The sequence below is a fragment of the Lemur catta genome, chromosome 4, assembly GCF_020740605.2.
Source record: "Lemur catta isolate mLemCat1 chromosome 4, mLemCat1.pri, whole genome shotgun sequence".
Taxonomy (NCBI): Eukaryota; Metazoa; Chordata; class Mammalia; order Primates; family Lemuridae; genus Lemur; species Lemur catta.
The window spans coordinates 69,783,896-69,801,141 of NC_059131.1; the positions used below are offsets into that span (position 1 = coordinate 69,783,896).

At 44.5% G+C, this 17,246-nt stretch overlaps 1 long non-coding RNA gene across 2 annotated transcripts; it reads left to right on the top strand.

Annotated features, from left to right (window-relative positions):
* Window positions 1–499: 499 nt before the first annotated feature.
* LOC123637181 lies at window positions 500–16,804 on the top strand. 2 transcript variants are annotated; one of them, XR_006734763.1, is made up of 3 exons: window positions 500–612; window positions 1,292–1,379; window positions 16,615–16,804. It is a non-coding gene; the product is annotated as an uncharacterized LOC123637181 (long non-coding RNA). The 2 variants fall into 2 exon arrangements; XR_006734764.1 differs by lacking the exon at window positions 500–612 and adding an exon at window positions 641–676.
* Window positions 16,805–17,246: the final 442 nt, after the last annotated feature.

The following is a 17,246-nucleotide window of genomic DNA, read 5'->3' on the forward strand; positions in this document are numbered from 1 at the left end:
TTTACTCATGTTGCTGCCCTCGATTCATAAGGTTTTCAGAATCTATTATATTCACATTCATCCACCACTATGATTTCCAAATATCATCATTATCAACACAGTGGTGCTTCCCACAAATGACGCAGCTCCATGACCTTTCTTTTCAGCCCCAAGGGAAAGGGGACTTAAACGATGTATGTGCATGTGTGTGTGTGCATGTGGGTGTGTGTGCATGTGTGTGCACACGCCTCACTGATGGACGTACTCCGCATGAAAAACAGGATAAATTGCAGGGAATGGCAAAGTAATGATTACAGAAAGGTATATGAGGCAGAACCCATTAGTGAGCTACATTTTGTTCAGAACCAAGATACTGGCAGGCAGAAAAACACGCCTTTGTGCGGGAAACGCATTCAGCTGTAGCAATGACTAATAATGTAGTGAGGATCTGTTCACATTTTCCCCCTTTTGTGCCTATTTTCATAAGTTAATAACTCAAGCATGAAAATTGTTTCAGGCTGAAGGCTGTTGGTAAGAGCTGGTCAAACTGTGGGAAACAACTTTTGTTGTTGTTGTTACTTAATTTAGTTTGGCTGTTTTTAAGTTAAAAGGAGTGGAAATGTCAGTGTTAATGTGAGTCTTCTCTTACAGCGTGCTTTTGTTAAGCCCAAGAACGTTTAGGATTTTCTCATACAAAGTAAATTTGTAATAACTACATATAGTAGTTTCTCTTCATACAGGTGTATGTTTCTGTTCAGTATAGGTTGGGATTGTTGGGGAGGGTGATGAAATTGAAACAAAACATTATAAATGACATCATCCTGGACTTACCTGCCTTTGGCTGGAAAACTCCTATCCCACCAGCATATTAAACAGCCTGGGGAGCAAACAGCTGTCTTAGACAAATAGGGATGAGGGTGAAGGTGAAGCCTACTGTGAGTTTTAGTAAAATCCTAGAGCAATGGAAGGAACAGAAACATGATGAATAACAGCAACATCTCTCATTCCTGCAGCACTTGGGTTTCCTGAGCATTTTCCTGTACATAGAACCAAAGACAGTCTACGTGGAGGGGAACAGATTGTATATAACCCTTTTCTCCTTCTTCTTTGTTCTTTTTTTCTTTATATTGGGAAAGGAGACTTTGAAAGATACAGAAAAAAATATATACAGAATAATATAACAAACACCTGTGTACCCATGATACAGAAATAACAAATGTTAATGCTTTACAATGGTTGCTCCAACTTTTTTAAAAAATAAAATTAACTGAAACATTACTGATAAAGTTGTGCCCTTTCCTTCGTCTCCTAGACAAGAAAAGTGGACCAGCCGACAGCTGCAACCTCCACGTCTTTCCCATTCTGATGAACCGGATCCCCACAAGGAGGCTCTAAGGCTGGTAAGACAAGCATTATTGTCCCACTTTACAGATGTATAGCCTGGAGCCCCGGGGCACGTGTATGAGGGTCTGTGCCCCTTGCTCTGGGCCCAATTCTGGGCTCTGGGGATAGGGGAGCCCCAAGCAGACATGGGTCCCCTGCCCAAGGAGCCCTGCAGAGAGCACCTGTCCTGGCGGAGACGCCAGGCATGTATCCTACAGCCAGGCATGTATCCTACAGAGACAAGGCAGGAAATACGTAGGGAGACATGTCATAGAAATATATGTACTTCATAGAGCACGTTTTAATCCATAAATCAATCATGGGTCATTGTGAAAGAAAACAAAATATCCTGCCACTAATTTGCCATCCTGTGAGCACGATTTGATGATGTTTATTTTGATTAGAAGATTGCTCCATTTATAAATCTCTGATATATCATTTTCCCCCAAAATGGCATCTGAATCTTTTGAGGGTTTTAAAAAAAAAAGGTGACAGTTGACAAGGGATGAGAGCTGGTCTTCTGTGTGTCGCGGAGCTTCTCGGTCTGCAGCTCCGTGTCTAGTGTCAGTCGAGCCCACGCTGGGGTTGCATCATATCCCACAAAGCCACATGCGCTGTGAGGCCGGCAGGAGCCCGCGGGTCGGCCGGCTGGAATCTCAGAGAGAAGCGGCTCTAAAAATACCCGGCTCTGCCGGCGCTGGACCCGGGGGGCTTCTAGACTGACAGCTCCGTTCAGGAACCAACTAGTGGTTTAAAAGGTTGGCGTGTCTTTTCTGCGTTGATTGATTTTGGCTCCAGAGAGATTTCGCTGGTCATTTCAGAGTGACTGAAACTCCCCTCTAAGAGCTCCCTGGAACTGTTTTAGGAAAGGCAAAAGGCAGCCTTTTCCGTTACAAAGTAAAGCTGAGCCAGCAGCCCGGCTGTGCCCGGGGCTGGGGCTCCCGCGCGCCCGAGACGCCCAGCCTCTCCCGCGGCCAAGGTCACGGAGGCTGAGCGCCACCTGGACTGCGCGGCGCTGCCGGTCGCACCACAGACCCGACCGCGCCCACCCTTCTCCCAGCCCAGCCGAGAGGCTGCCTCCCTCCGCCCGTCCCCGGGGGCAAGGAGCCCAAGGACGCGGAGCATGGAACCTGACAGCTAAGAAAGACATCTAAAAGGAAAACACTGTGGCGTCCACTTCGCCCAAAATGGAGCACTCAGCCCTGGCTGCTCGGGTTCCACAGCCTGGATGTGTGCCAGCTGCTTCCCCTAGCATGTAGAAAACGATGCTTTGGGGGAAAATACCTCTTCCTAGAGAGTGTCCTCTCCTCCTGAGGCCCCAGGGGGAGAACTTCCAAGGATAATCTTGTTGCCTGCAAGGACAGAAAACCACAGGGTGCTGGCACGGAGTTTTGGCATTATCAGCTAAAGCAAAGTCCTTCCTGGCCTCATCCTGGCCCCTTCCTCTAACTGTAGGCAGGGAGGCAGCGTCAGAAAAGCACATATTCAGGTGCTGAAATGCACAACGTTTTGTTCAATGCTTAAAAAACTGGAATAGATTTGCTAATGTCGCTAACAGTCGTGGTGCGTTATGCCTTCCTCGCCTTCGTTTAATTGGGCACTGCCTAGCCTTTCAAGACGCCTCAAAAGAACCAACAAGCAAATCCAGAGAAGGCTGGGCAGACTGTTAAACACACAATAACCTGGTGCCTCAAAGAAAACACCAGAAAGATTATTTCTAAACTAGAGCCACCCCAGATTGCAAAGTGCTAAGCTCACTACTGCCGGAGGTAGCCTTGTCTGGTTTGACAGTGACCCTGTAAAGTGGAAGACTGAGCAAGAAAGAAGTTAAGACAGTGATTTCTTTAGTAAGATTGGAAAAGAGTTGGTTAATGACAGCCTCATCATTTCTTTCTTTTTTTAAATTTCAGAATATTACGGGGGTACAAACAATTTGGTTACCCATACTGCCTTTGCACCATCATAAAAAATCAATGGTGAACTAATACCCCTTGTATCATCCTGGGTAGAGCTGGAGCCCATTGTTCAAAGTAAAGTATCACAGCCCCATCATTTCTAAAACCCTCTAGAAGTGTGTGAGAGTTTCGTTTGCTCTACATCCTTGACAGTGCTTGTTGTGGTCAGTCTTTTTTAATCGTAGTCATTTGAATGGGTGCATAGTGGTAGCTCACTGTGATTTTAACGTGCTTCTCCCTAGTGACTAATGGTGATGGGCAGATTTTCATAGACTTACTTTTCACTCATATGTCTTCCTTAGTGAAACCTCTATTTAAATATTTTGCCCATTTTTAAATTGGGTTGTTTAATTTCTTATTATTGAGTTTGGGGAGTTCTTTATATATATTCTGGATACAAGACTTTTATTCGCATATGACTTGCAAATATTTTCTCCCAGTCTGTAGCCTGTTTTTCCATTTTCTTAACGATGTCTTTGTTTTTAATTTTGAGGAAGTCCAATTTAGCAATGTTTTCTTTCATAGATTGTTCTTTTGGTGTAAGAAATCTTCGCATAACCCAAGGTCACAACAATTTTCTCCTATTTTTTTCTAGAAACTGTAGATATTTCAACCTATCATGATCCATTTTGAGTTAATTCTTATATATGATGTAAGGTGCAGATCAAAGTTCACTTTTATTTGCATGTGTATATTTAATTGTTCCTTCAACATTTGTTGAAAAGACTATCATTTCTCCACTGCATTACTCTGCACCTTTGTCAAAAATCAGTCTATTTTTGGACTCTTGATTCTGAAGTTTCAATGATATTTTTGCTTATCTTTGCTCCACTGTCCTGATTTTGTGTGTGTGTGTGTGTGCATGCACCTCAAAACAATAATTTATCGTCTCTCCCAAGATTGTGGGTTGGCTGGTTTCAGCTGAGCAGTTCTTACTTGGGGTCTCTCATGTATTTTCAGTTGGATGGTGACTGGAGCAAGAATCATCTGGAGGCTCAGCAAGGCTGAAGGCCCCAGATGACTTCTTCATTTCCATATCTAGCTCCTCAGCAGGGTTGACTGGAATAGTCACATGGTTGGACATCTGACTTTCTCCCTAGAGCCTCTCTATATGTGTAGTTTGGACATCCTCATGGTATAACATCCTCAGAGAAGTCAGACTTTAGTGGTGGCTTACCCTAAAGTGACTTTTGCTAAAGCAAACATCCCAAGAGACCCATGCAGAAGCTGCAAAGCTTCTTATAACCTAGCTTGAACATGCTATAAAGTCCCTTCTGCCATATTATATAAGGAAGCGAGTCACAATGACCAGACCAGATTCAAGGAGAAGGGTATGAGAAGCCACCTGCCCATAGCAGAAAGCTCCACTGTCCTGATTATTGTAGCTTTATAATGAGTCTCAAAATCAGGCGTTGTTAGTCCTCCAACTTTGCTCTCCTTTTGCAAAATTGGTTTGACTATTCTAGGTCCTTTGCATTTCCATGTGAGTTTTAGAATCAGCTTATCAATTTCTACCAAAAAAAAAAAAACAACCCGATGAGAGTTGATCAGAATTGCACTGAATTTTGAGATCAATTTGGTGAAAACTTACACTTTTAAGATCAATTTGGTGAAAATTTACACCTTAAAAACATTGAGTCTTCTGACTTATGAACACAGAATATCTCTATCTATTTAGTTTCTCTTTAATCTCTCTCAGCAATTACATTGTAATTTTCAATGTATACATCTTGTCCAGCTTTCATCACGTGGGCCCTAAATATTTTATATTTTTGACATTATTGTAAATGATATTTTTAACATTTCAATTTCCAATTTTTCATTGCAAGTATATAGAAACATAATTGATTTTTGTACATTAGTCTTGTATACTGTTTCTTTGCTAAAGTCTTTTTTGTGTTCTTGAAGTTTTTTTGTTCCATAAGATTTTCTACATAGACTCATGTCATCTGCAAATAAGGACAACTTTACTTCTTTATTTCCAATCTGGATCTCTTTTATTTCTATTTATTGCCATGTTGCACTGGATAGCACCTTCAGTGCCATGTTGAATAGCATTGGTGTGAGTTTCTGATCTTAAGAGGAAAATATTCAATCTTTGACCATTAAGAATGACGTTAGCTGTAAGTTTTCCATAGATGATAATTAACAGGTTGAGGAAGTTCCCATTTATTCTTAGTTCACTGAGACTTTCTATTAAGAATGTTTGTTGGATTTTATCAAATAATTTTTCTGCACCTATTGATCCCACAGTCTACTAGTGCCATCTTTATGTCCCATTACTCTCTGTTTATAATATAATTGCTTAAATATTTCCTCCACATGCATTTAGGATCACATTAGATAGTGTTATAATTTTTGCTGCACCTGTCAAGGTAATTTAGAAAACTTAACAGAAGAAGGAAAATCCATGTACTTACCAATAATATTGCTTACTGTGCTCTTTCTTCTTTACTGATGCTCCAATATTCCTTCTTTTATTGTTTCCTTTTTGTTTAGAAAACTTCTTTTAGCCATTTGTTTACAGTATGTCTACTGGTGACAAATATTCTTAGTTTTCCTTCCTCTGAGAATGTCTTGATTTTCTCTTATTCCTGAAGGATATTTTCACTGGAAAGGGTCTTTCAGCTGGATATAGGATTCTGGACTGGCAGTTTTTTCTTTCAGCACTTGGAAGTACTCTGGCCTCCTTGGTTTCTGATAGAAATTTGCTATTTTTTCTCCGATAGGTAAGGTGTTGTTTCTCTGTGCTTTCAGGTTTTTTTTTCCCCCTTTGATCTTTAGTTTTCAGAAGTTTGACTCCATGATGTGTCTTGATGTGGATTTCTTTGGGTTTATTATACTTGGGATTTTCTCAGCTTCTTAAATCTACATGTTAATGTCTTTTGCCAAATTTGGGTAATTTTGAGCCATTATTTCTTTGAGTGTTTTTTTTAGTTCTGTCCTCTTCTCATCTCTTTCCAGAACATCAGTGCCACAGAAGTTAGATCTTTTGTTATAGCTTCATAGGTCTCTGAGGCTCTGTTCATTTTTTCTTAAGCCTGTCTTCTTCTCTCTATTGTTCAGATTGGGTGTTTCTCTTGTCCTATCTTCTAATTCACTGATTCTTCCCTGAGTCCCCTCTGTTCTGCTGTTGTGTACCTCCACTGAGTTTTTTAAAATTTTGGTTACTGTATTTTTCAGTCCTAAAATTTTCATCTGCTGCTGTTCCTTTATATTTCATCTTTCTTTCCTAGGACTTCTTATTTTTTCTTTTGTTTTAAGACTGTTGTCATTGCTCTTTGAAGTATTTTTTTGATGGTTGCTTTAAAACATTTGTCAGATAATTCCATCATCTCTGTCATCTCAGTGTTAGAATTTATTAATTGTCTTTTTTCACTCAGTTTGAGGCCTTCCTAGTTCTTAGTACAATGAGCAACTTTTATTGCAACCTCGACTTTATGTTGAGAGACTCTGGATCTTATTTTAATCTTCTGTTTTAATTGACTTCCTCTGACAGCACCCCAGTAGGGGAGGGTTGGGGGAGTGAAGGGGGGTACTGCTTCATTATTGCCAGGTTGGGAGGGAAGTCCAGGTTCCCCACTCAGCCTCTGTTGACACCTGAGGAAGGGGTCTCTTTCCTACTGCTGGGTAGAAGCCGAAGCTCTGCCACTCCATTAGTTCTCTTCTGTTACCAATATGGCGGGGAAGGGGAGGAATGCCTCGTTCCTGCTGGGTGGGGTGGAAGTTTAGGCTCCCTGGATGTTTTCCGATGACACTATGGGGGAGCTTATTACCACCAGGCAGCAATGAAAGTCTTAGCTTCCTCCTTAGCCTTCTCAGACACCACCTGGTGGGGGTTGGGGCGGGCAGGGTGGTGAGGCACCTTGTTGCAGCCTGGTGAGGATACAAGTGGAGGTTTTCCACTTGGGCCCTGCTGGTGGGGGCGGGGCTGCAGCTACAGTGTCTCCTGTAGTGTTTGGTTGGAATGGAATGGTTATTGCCTGAAACTTTTCTGTCTTGCTAAGCTGCCACTTTCCAGGTTATTTGGCTAGAGAGAGCAGGCTTCTGTCAGGGCTTTTTTGATCTGCTCTTATTTGGAATTTCTGAGTTCAGCTTCTGCAGCTCCAAGCCAGTGGACTCCCCACCATGTAATGTTCCTCTGGTTCCCAGGTCCCTGGTCCGTCTGTCTTCTCTCCACCTTTCAGAGTCTTCTTGTGTTTGTTTTTTATATAATATCCAGACTTTTTAGTGATACTTATGGGGGAAATGGGACAAGTAGGTCAACTCCAACTATCTGGAAATTAAAGTCCTAATGTTTTGGATACATTTCAAAGTAAGTTGTAAATATTCACCCCTAAACACTTCAGCATGCATTTCATTAACTATAGTTCAATAATTGTGTTTTTATTTTTTGAGATAAAAACTGTACCTACGTTGAAATACACAAATATTACATAGACCATTTGATGAGTGTAACCCACCCCTCTGACAAGATGCAGAACTTGTCCATCACCCCCCACGTCCCCTCATCCTGCTTCCCATTCGGTCCCTTCCCCAGCCACCTCCTAGAGGCAAACGTTTTGTTTTGTTTTTAATCCTAGATTAGTTTTGCCTGTTCTAGAATACTGTATGGATAGAAGTGATACCATGCACTCTTTTGAGTCTGGCTTCCTTCTTTTAGCATAATGCTTCTGCAATTTATCCATTTTTGTAAATCATTCTTTCTGTTGCTGAGTAGTATTATATTGCATGGATATACTATGGCTTGTTGATCCATTCTCCTATTGATGGGCACCAGAGCTGTTTCCAGGTTTTGGCTATTATGAAAAAAGCAAAGGAGAGCCATTTTAATTTGGGGCATTTTTTAAAATGATGTGAATCAACTTTCATTTGGACACAAAGTTTGGTGGTAGTAATGTTTGAAAATGTCACTACAGCTCTGACATGTTTGTAAGTTTGTAATGTTCTTAAATGATATAAAGAGTCATTTCTTTACCTTTTCATGTGTTCATTCAACCACTATTTAGTGAGCCTACTGCCTGTGCCGGGACATTCTGGGCTCTGGGACTTAGCAGGGAAGAGAACAGTGCAGATCTCTGCCTGGTGCAGCTGACACACTGGTGAGGTGAAAGGCTATAACCCAAGCAAGAAATGGACACACGTCAGTTAGCAATGCATGTTATGAAGGAAAAGTAAAGCCACCTGGAGCATGACAGGTGGCCCACACGTGGGCAGGGCATTATTTTAGTTCTGGAGGTCGGGGTCATTTGGGGGAGATGGTCAGGAGGGACCTTTTGGGAAGAGATCAGGGGAGGCTTCTTGGAGAAGGTAAGGGTTGAAGAAAACACAAGTATTTTTTTTTAAGCCTGTCTTAAAAGCGTCTTTGTTCCTGGGAATTCAGTGCACTTCAGAGGTGACTTCCAAGTCATCCATTGAAGGCAGGGAAGAGCAAAGGCCCAGAGTTGTCCACGAGTTCTCAGTGGCAAGGCTGAGAGGTCTGTACGCAGCAGCCAGTTCTCAGCGAGCAGACCTTCTCCTCTGCTTCCTAAAGGGGAGCCTTCGGTCCTGTCATGGGCCTCACTTCCCCAGGCCCCTGCCCACCCCCCTCCACTGCTGCAGGTGCTTCCCCGCAGGAAATGGTAGCATAGAGTTAGAAAGCCACATGCATACTGTGGGTTTTTGGTTTGTGTGTCTTTGAGCAGATCCTCCCCTGATGTTGGAGGATTCTGACAGTCAGAAGTTGGGGAAGGAGTGAAATCTTGGTGGTGGGACATCCACCCACATGTCCTCTGAGCCTCGTTGCTTTTGTCACCATGTGTACAGCAGAGGTGCCTCTCACCTGCAAACATGGGCTGGGAGCTCTTTATGTTTCATCTCATTTAGTTCTTACAACCACCCTGTGGGCTTGGTAGAGAGTCCAGTGCTACCCATGGCTGCAGATGGGAAACTGGAGAACTACAGAGGCTGAGCAATTTGCCCAGGCTTGCCAAGAGGCTAAAGCAGAAGTCTAAGCCAGGCCTGCCCGATGCTCGTGCTTTTAGCCACCATGTTTTAGTGTTTGCTCAGTTCTGAACAGAGGGAGAGTGTCCTTTGGAGATGAGAGTTTGCAGAGGTCAGGAGGAGGTTCTAGAATACAGCTATTCTCTAGTTCCCATAAGAGAAATGGGGTAGCAATGGACCTATGCCCTTTCTGGAATGTTTAGCTGGGAGAGAAGCTCTCCATGGACCTCCACGTGGAAGGGAGAGAATGGCGGGGTATGATGGAAGGAGCTTGGGTTCTGGGATTGGAAAAATCAGGGTTCAAATCCAGACTCCACCATGGATCCCACAAATGGTGGGACTTTGGGCAAGTTGTTGAAGCCCTCTGAGATTCCATTACCGCGTCTGTAAAATAGGGTAATAATTGTGTCTCCCTCGAGGGTTACTGGGCAGGTACAACGAAACAATGCAAATAAAGTACCTAGACAGTACCAGGCTCACAGTAAATACCTGATAAATGCTGGCTGTTGTTTTTATTCACTATTGTTCTGAAAAGTGGCAGGCACACAGAAAGTTCAGACAGTGGAAGGACAACAATTCGTTATGGGGCAGCGGCAGCCCAGAGCTGCCCAGGGCTGGCGTCTTGCCCAGAAGTGGGAGTGACCCAGCGGGGCCCAGGACCTTGCAGGAGGGTATCTGCAGACACCGGCTTCTGGCATCAGTGGGACTCAGCCACCTCCGGGGTGCTTTCCAACCTGGAGAGGTCACTTCGAGCCTTTGCTACGGTAGCAGCAGTGGCTGCAGCAAGGGAGGGAGAAGCAGCTTCCATTGGCTCTCGGCCACTCCAGCTGTCCTCTTTGGGAATGTGTTTATCTGCCCCACAGGGAAGTGGATGACTGAGAAAGGAGGTGAGCAGGAGAATTGGGCTTTACCAACAGTGACCTGCCAGCTCCGGTGCACTTGCCATGGGCAGCAGGCCCGTCACGGCGGGTTAGGGTGTCCTGCACGCTCCCTACGCCAAGGAGGGGCATTCTACAAACTTATAATAAACAGATTACATTTCTTATCCTCATGTGGCTGTTGGCTACCTGCCCGTGAATTTTAGCCTCCAGGAGAAAAACAATTGCTTGGCTGAGCGTTCTGTGCTTTTACTTTCCATACATTGCGCGGGGCACCTTCCAGTTCCCCCTAACCCCAAATCTCTCTCTCTCTTTCTCTCTTTCCTTCTTCCTTTCAGAAAGCCCCCTGTCATCTTGTGCTTATCCAGAAAAGCTGGAATCTGTGCTTCCTGCTGTGCATTGGCCAACAGAGTCCTTCCCTCCCAAGGCGGGGAGGAAGACACAGAATGAACGCCCAGGCTCGCCCCTCAGGGCCCACAGCATCACGGGCACAGGGAGCACCTCTGTCTCCGTGTCCACTGACGGATCTGCCACACGTCCCGGTGGGCAGCACTTGTGCCCCAGGAAGCAGCCCTGCTTGCTCCTCTGAGCACCCAGATGTTTGGACTTGCATGACAGGCAGCCGCTTTCTCCTGGCCTTTCCTTGTCCAAAAAGTTGGAAGAGTGGGCCAGTTCCAGAACGGGAATCCAGGCAGACCACAGAGTGAGTGCATGTGGGCAGCGACTGTTGTCCATGTGGACACGGTGCTCACATGTGCACACACTCATGCATGTGCACACGCTCATGCAGGCTCACGCACAGGGGCCGCCCCAGGCCTCTCGCTCAGCACTTTGTTCGCTAGCTCATCTGAAAAAGAGTGTGCCTGGACATTTGTAAGAGTAACTATTGCCACCTGCGTTGCTGCTCAGGCCCCTATGGGACAGGGCCAGCCCTTAGCTGGGACCACCTGACCACCCGCCTCATGTCAGGGGCCCGAGGGAGGGCCAAGGGGGAGACACCCTTCTGCAGGGGTCCGCGCAGCCTCCAGCGCCTGAGCCCAGGGCCGAGGAAACTGACTGGTAACATCCGTGGGCAGTCAGCCAGGGCTTCGAGTGCCAAGATGCCACCTCCTTCACAGTGACAGCTGGGAGCGTGCTCTGACCAGCCCCCTCTGTGAAACCAGAAATGCACCCGTTCTCCACTCTCAACACCTGCTGGAGGAGCCAGGGAGGGAGTGCCACCAGGGCCTTGGCACAAGGTTGTCACCACTCGCCGATCCAAAAGACAGACTCTGAGGCCAGACACTTGAGTGTGGTGATGCTGTGACGCTGTGACAGAGCACACGGCCGCAGTGCACTCGCGTCCCCCGCAGTCAGGCCCTGGGATGGGCTCACCTGAGTCTGCGGGTGTTTGTTTTTAATTGGCGTGGGGTGAGAAGGGCAAATTGTGGGGTTTTATTTCAAACCTGGACCGAGGAGAAGTGAAGTTAGGTGGTCCAGAGCTGTGAAACATGCCCTGGTCATAAACACGTTCACCATCAATTAACACCTCCGGAATACCTAAGGGTTGCCAGCAACTGCCACATTTTAGTTATTTAAAATTTAAAACCTGCTCTTCTCTGCCTACCCCCAAGAGGACTGCAAAAGGCTGTAAGATTCCTTACCGATGTGTACTTACTAATACACAGTTAGATGAAACCGCAGAGCGGTGAACGGGCGTGAGCAGGCCCCAGATGGTGCAACTGAGTGTGGGCCGTGCTGTGGCCAGCAGGACCCTCCCTCATCCTCATGCCTCGACACTGGCCGAGCAGTGTGACTGGCCAGAAGACAGAGAGGGTGGCGTCCACTGGGGCACTCAGCTACTTGCCTGCTGTATCTGGCTGCCCCTGAGGAGAAAGTAGGATGCAGGTGTTTTGTCTTTTAACTTTTAAAAGTATTTGTAATAGACAACCTTTGCACGCAGAACAAAATGTAAACAAATGCAAACCAGTGTGTGGAGAAGGGTCTCCCTCTCACCTGTCCCCCAGGAATTCTGTTTCCTTCCCCAGAGGCAACCACCCTTATCTGAGTCCTCGGGGTCCTTTGGGGGCTGTTCTTTGCATGCACAAGCTATGGCACCGTAATTTGCTACATAAAGAGTAGCACATTGTACCTCTGTTTATTAATATTTAGCCAGCTGCAGAATGTTGTGCTCCATCTCCAATGAATAAAAATGATGCTGTTTAAAAATCCTTACACGTACATACAGCTCACACCTGTGAGGATATCTGGAGGTGAATTCACTGAAGCAGAGTTCCTAGGTAAAGTGTTAAGCACATTTGTAGTTTTGATAGATATTGCCAAATTGTCCTCCATTAAAATTGTACTATTTTACGAACTAGGATGTGTAAGAATGTCTGTTTCCAAACATCTTTGGATCATGTCCTGTGATCAAAATTTGACAGTCTGAACGGTGAAAAATGGTACCTTTATGTAGATTTCAATTGCATTTCTCTCATAGTTAATGATGTTGAGAGTCTTTTCAAACGCTTGGAGGCCATTTGTATTTCAATCCCTACATCTCATCAGTTTATAACCTTTGCCCACTTTTCTATTAGAGTGTTGGGATTTTTATTATTAATTTACAGGCATCTTTTTATACTAGGTGCATTTGTACTTTGTGATATTAGGTTAAAATAGTTTTTCCCAGTTTGCTTATGGTAGGTTTGGCAATGCAGACAAAACCTGATTTTTTATGTAGTCATTTTCATCAATTTATTTTTTGGTTTTGGTTTTGGTTTTGTATTTTATGTTTGTGCTCATAAAGGCATTCCTCCCTCTGAAATGAAAAAACAATTCTTTTAGTACTTTTATGGTTTCATTTTTTACATTTAAATATTTGATCTGTATGGATTTTATATGGGTCTGTAATGTTAAGTACGGATTCAACTTTTTTTTCAGATGGTTGCCTCATGGTCCCAATATTATTTACTGAATGTTCCATCTTTCCCCACTGATTTACCACCTTCATCCTCTCACAAAGTCCTTGCATGTTTTTGGTTCTCATCTGGGCTTTCTACTCTGAGGAGCAGAGATGCTTTTAAATGAACAACAGATAGCACATAAGCTCAGAACCCCAGACGGTGGAGACATCCCAAATGGCCTTCCTATTTATCTATGGTTTAAAGTACAGAGCAAAATGCTTCTCACTATAGAAAATATGATCTTTTCTGTTTGCTTAACTTCCCATTCAACCACATTATAAACCTTCCTCCACCCACCCCACCGGTCCCTTGCAGCCAGGCCCCCAGTGGTTTGGGGAAGAGCGGTCACACTGCTTGTTCCATCTGCATAAAAAGTCCAGACAGCTGAGCTGTGAGGGAAAACCCTAGTGCAGAGCGAGCGGCTTAAGGAGGAAATGTACTGTTCTACATCTGAAAAGTCCACGACCAGCTGAACCCCATGACATCTGCAGGAGTGGGTCTTGTTCACTCCATCTCTCTGCTCCATCTCCCTAGGTGCTAGCTCCCTCTTAGTGGGGTGCTATAGGTGGATGTTTGTCCCCCAAACCTCATGCTGAAATTTGAGCCCCAGTGTTGGAGGTGGAGGCCTAATGGAAGGTGTTTGGCTCATGGGGGTAGATCTCTTATGAGTAGATTCATGCCCTCCAGAGGATAGGAGGTGAGTGAGTCCTCACTTGCTAGTTCCCTATTAGCTCCTGGGAGAGCTGGTTGTTTAAATGAGCCTGGCACCCCTACCTTTTCTCTGTCTCTCTTTCCCTTGTCAAGTGATCTCCGCACACGCCGGCTTCCCTTCACTTCCACCCTGAGAGGAAGCAGCCTGAGGCCCTCACCAGAAACAGATGCTGAGACCATGCTTCTTGTACAGTCTGCAGAACTCGGAGCCAAATAAACCCCTTTTCTTTGTAAATTACCCAGTCTTGGGTATTCCTTTATAGCAACAGAAACAGACCAGGACAGGGGCCCTTCCCTAGAGGTAACTGGGAGGTGGCTGCCAGCAGCTCAGTTTGTAGCCTATCTTCTCAGCAGCCCGGGTGACAGATGCCCCGGGAATAGCACGGTGGGACCAGATGCCCATACTGGGACATGGGATGTGCAGATTAGTGGTTTGGGGCCACTTGCCCACCTCTAGATGAAGTGGCCCCACCTGCATGGTGAGGGCTAGGTGTGGGAGGATTCTGGGGCCAGGAGAAGGGCGATTGGATCCTGGAGGGTGGAAATGGCAGACTCGCCCCCTCCTCTATGGCCTGGGGGGCAAGACTGCTCTGCCCTGATCCTCTGCACCTTCAGAGGATCAGGCTGCAGCTCTTGCTGAACCTATGACTGTGTTCATGTTCAAGTGACTTAACTTCTCTGAGTCTCAGACAAGGATATTGAAAGAACCTTCTGCACAGGGCTGTTGTGAGGATTAACTACAGTAATACACCTCGAGTATCTAGCACTGGTACCCAGCAACTCACTGCTCATTTGTTCAATGAGGTAAAAAGGTTCTGATCCCAGTGTCCCAGGACAGAAAGACCAGCCCTCTGTAGCTCCAGGTGTGACCCAGCACAGGAAAAATGGGGGGTGAAAGGTAGCCAGGTAGAACAAGTAAGAAGTCAGACAGCACCTCCATATTATGCCTTGATGCCACAGGGGCAGCCGTGTCTACAGCAAGTCTGCTAAGCAAGGAGTTAAATCTTCCTGAACTGTGATGAAGCAATTTCTGAGCTAACTTTGTTTCTGCTACAGGGTGTCACAGAATTTCAGAAATGGATCCAATGTTCATTTTCCTAGGTAGGGTAGAACATTTCTGAGGATGGAGAGTCTCATTACCCTTGAATCTGTTGATGATTATACTGGCTCCTCCTCTTGGTCTACTAATTTAATCATTTACAGGTTTCCATCTCAAAGAGAAAGAGAGAGAGAAAGAAGAAAAGGAAGGAAGGAAGGAAGGAAGGAAGGAAGGAAGGAAGGAAGGGAGGGAGGGAGGGAGGGAGAAAGAGAATCTTTAAGCCCAAACCCCATGCAGGGAAGAAGACCTCTCCATGTGACCTACAGAATAGGTGGGTCTGTGTCTCCTCTCCTGTGGGCTAAGGTCCCCACCAGCAGCCGGGAGGCTCTCCCCAAGGCCCAAGTGTGGCCCCAAGTTTCTTAGGACACACTAATCTTCTTCCATGGAGGGTCTTGTCATTGAGAGGCAGGTGATATGCTGTTTCAGAGGACAAAATTGGGATACATCCTGACATGACATCTATCAAATATGTGCAGACAGGTGTCACAGCCCCTGGAAACCTTATCTCTTCTAGGCTACACATAACCATTTCCTCTAACTGTTTCAAATAATACAAGGGTCTAGCAATCTAAACATGGCCAGATGCCATTCTTAAAACCTGCAAAAAGGATTTTTGTTTGCTCTGTTTTGGCTTTGTTTGGTATCATTATCATTTTCCAAACTCTTTTGTCTTACATTTTTTGTTTTTTCTAAAAAAAAAAAAAAAATTACCTGTAATCCCATCACAAGAGGTAACCACTAGAAGGACAGGAACTGAAATTTTAGCCATAGTTTTCTGTAGACAAAAAAAGTGTACATTTTTCTTTAAAATATTGAGATCACAACATCTATAGCACTTTTCATTGTAAATAGTCTGTAACAATATGCACATAACAATATGCTTAATGTCTGTGTAATACTTCATTTTTAAAATGTATCAGGATTTATTTAGCCATTCCCTGATTCCTTGCTTCTAACTCGAAAAAAAAAATTCTTTAAGGTGTCACCACTCATTTAAAGTAATCTCAGCCAATCTTCCTGACAGCCCTGTGAGACAGGAATTATGATTATCTGCAGTTATGAACAAGGAAACTGATGATGCGGATGGTTAAGCTACTAGGAGACACATAGCTAGTGAGGCCAGCGTGAAGAGGCAAGCCCCGCGTGTCTAAGTAATACCCACCTACACTGTCCTCCACATCCTTGGACTCGGGTATATTATCTTCTTAGCCATCCTGAAAGAGAAATAAATGTTAGCTTACTGTTTTTATTTGCATTCTTTGGTTGCTTGTGAGTTTGAACATCTGTCTATTTTTTGTAGATCATTTGCATTTATTTTCCTGCAAAATACTTGTTCATGTCTTTTGCTCCTTTTCCTGTTCTTGTCGTGTGTGTGTGTGTGTGTGTGTGTGTGTGTGTATGTACACATACGTATATAATTAGCCCACTATCTCTCATGCATATTGCCCAGTTTTTTCTTGCCTTTTCTGTTATGGTGATTTAGCACTGAGAAGTTTGAAATTTTTTATGTCTACACTGTTTCCCCCTGTGACTATTCCCATTATTTTTATGCTTAGGAAGTTTTCATCCCTCCCAAATGTAGATAAATGTTCATTCCTATTTTCTTTCAGTTGTGCAGTGGGTTTATTCTTTGCATTTAATTCTTTAATCCATCTGAAAGTTGTTGTTAATTTCCTTCTCAAAAGGTCAGTCCAGAAGTACTGGAACAAGCTTCTGTGGGAGGAACACGCTGTTCACCTGTTCTGTCGCACCTGGAACCTGGACGAGCCCCCAGGAGGAGTGCACCCAGCAGAGACATTATACTTCCACTGATGCAAAATAAAGACACATAGACTTTTAGCACTCCATCCCATTACTGACGGACATTAAACTCATGGCAACTACAATCTCCAGATTTTCTTTTGTTCTGGGGGTGAGGGTACAACTTTTAGAGAAAACATCTCTCTTAAGACCTGACAATTATTCTAAAGTTTCATCTAACATGTCTACATAACTGCATCCACCAAGTAGATACTATTTGGTGTGAATTTCCTTTTGTATTCCCAGGTGTCAGAATATTCAAACTGACCCCTGATTCTTATCCTTCAGAGCTGCCTACTGCCTAGGCTGCTTTGCTTTCTTAGCTCTTTCACACATTATTGTTGGATATTGTGTGATTCCCAAATCTTGTTTTCACATAGGGAGCTGCCCAAATAGCCATGCCCCTACCTGGCATATTCTTCTATGTTGCATTTTTAATTCTCAGTGTTTTTCTTGACATGTGTTCCAACTAAATTTTTATGAATGCTGTTGTTGGTTTTGGCCTCATATTTGGCCC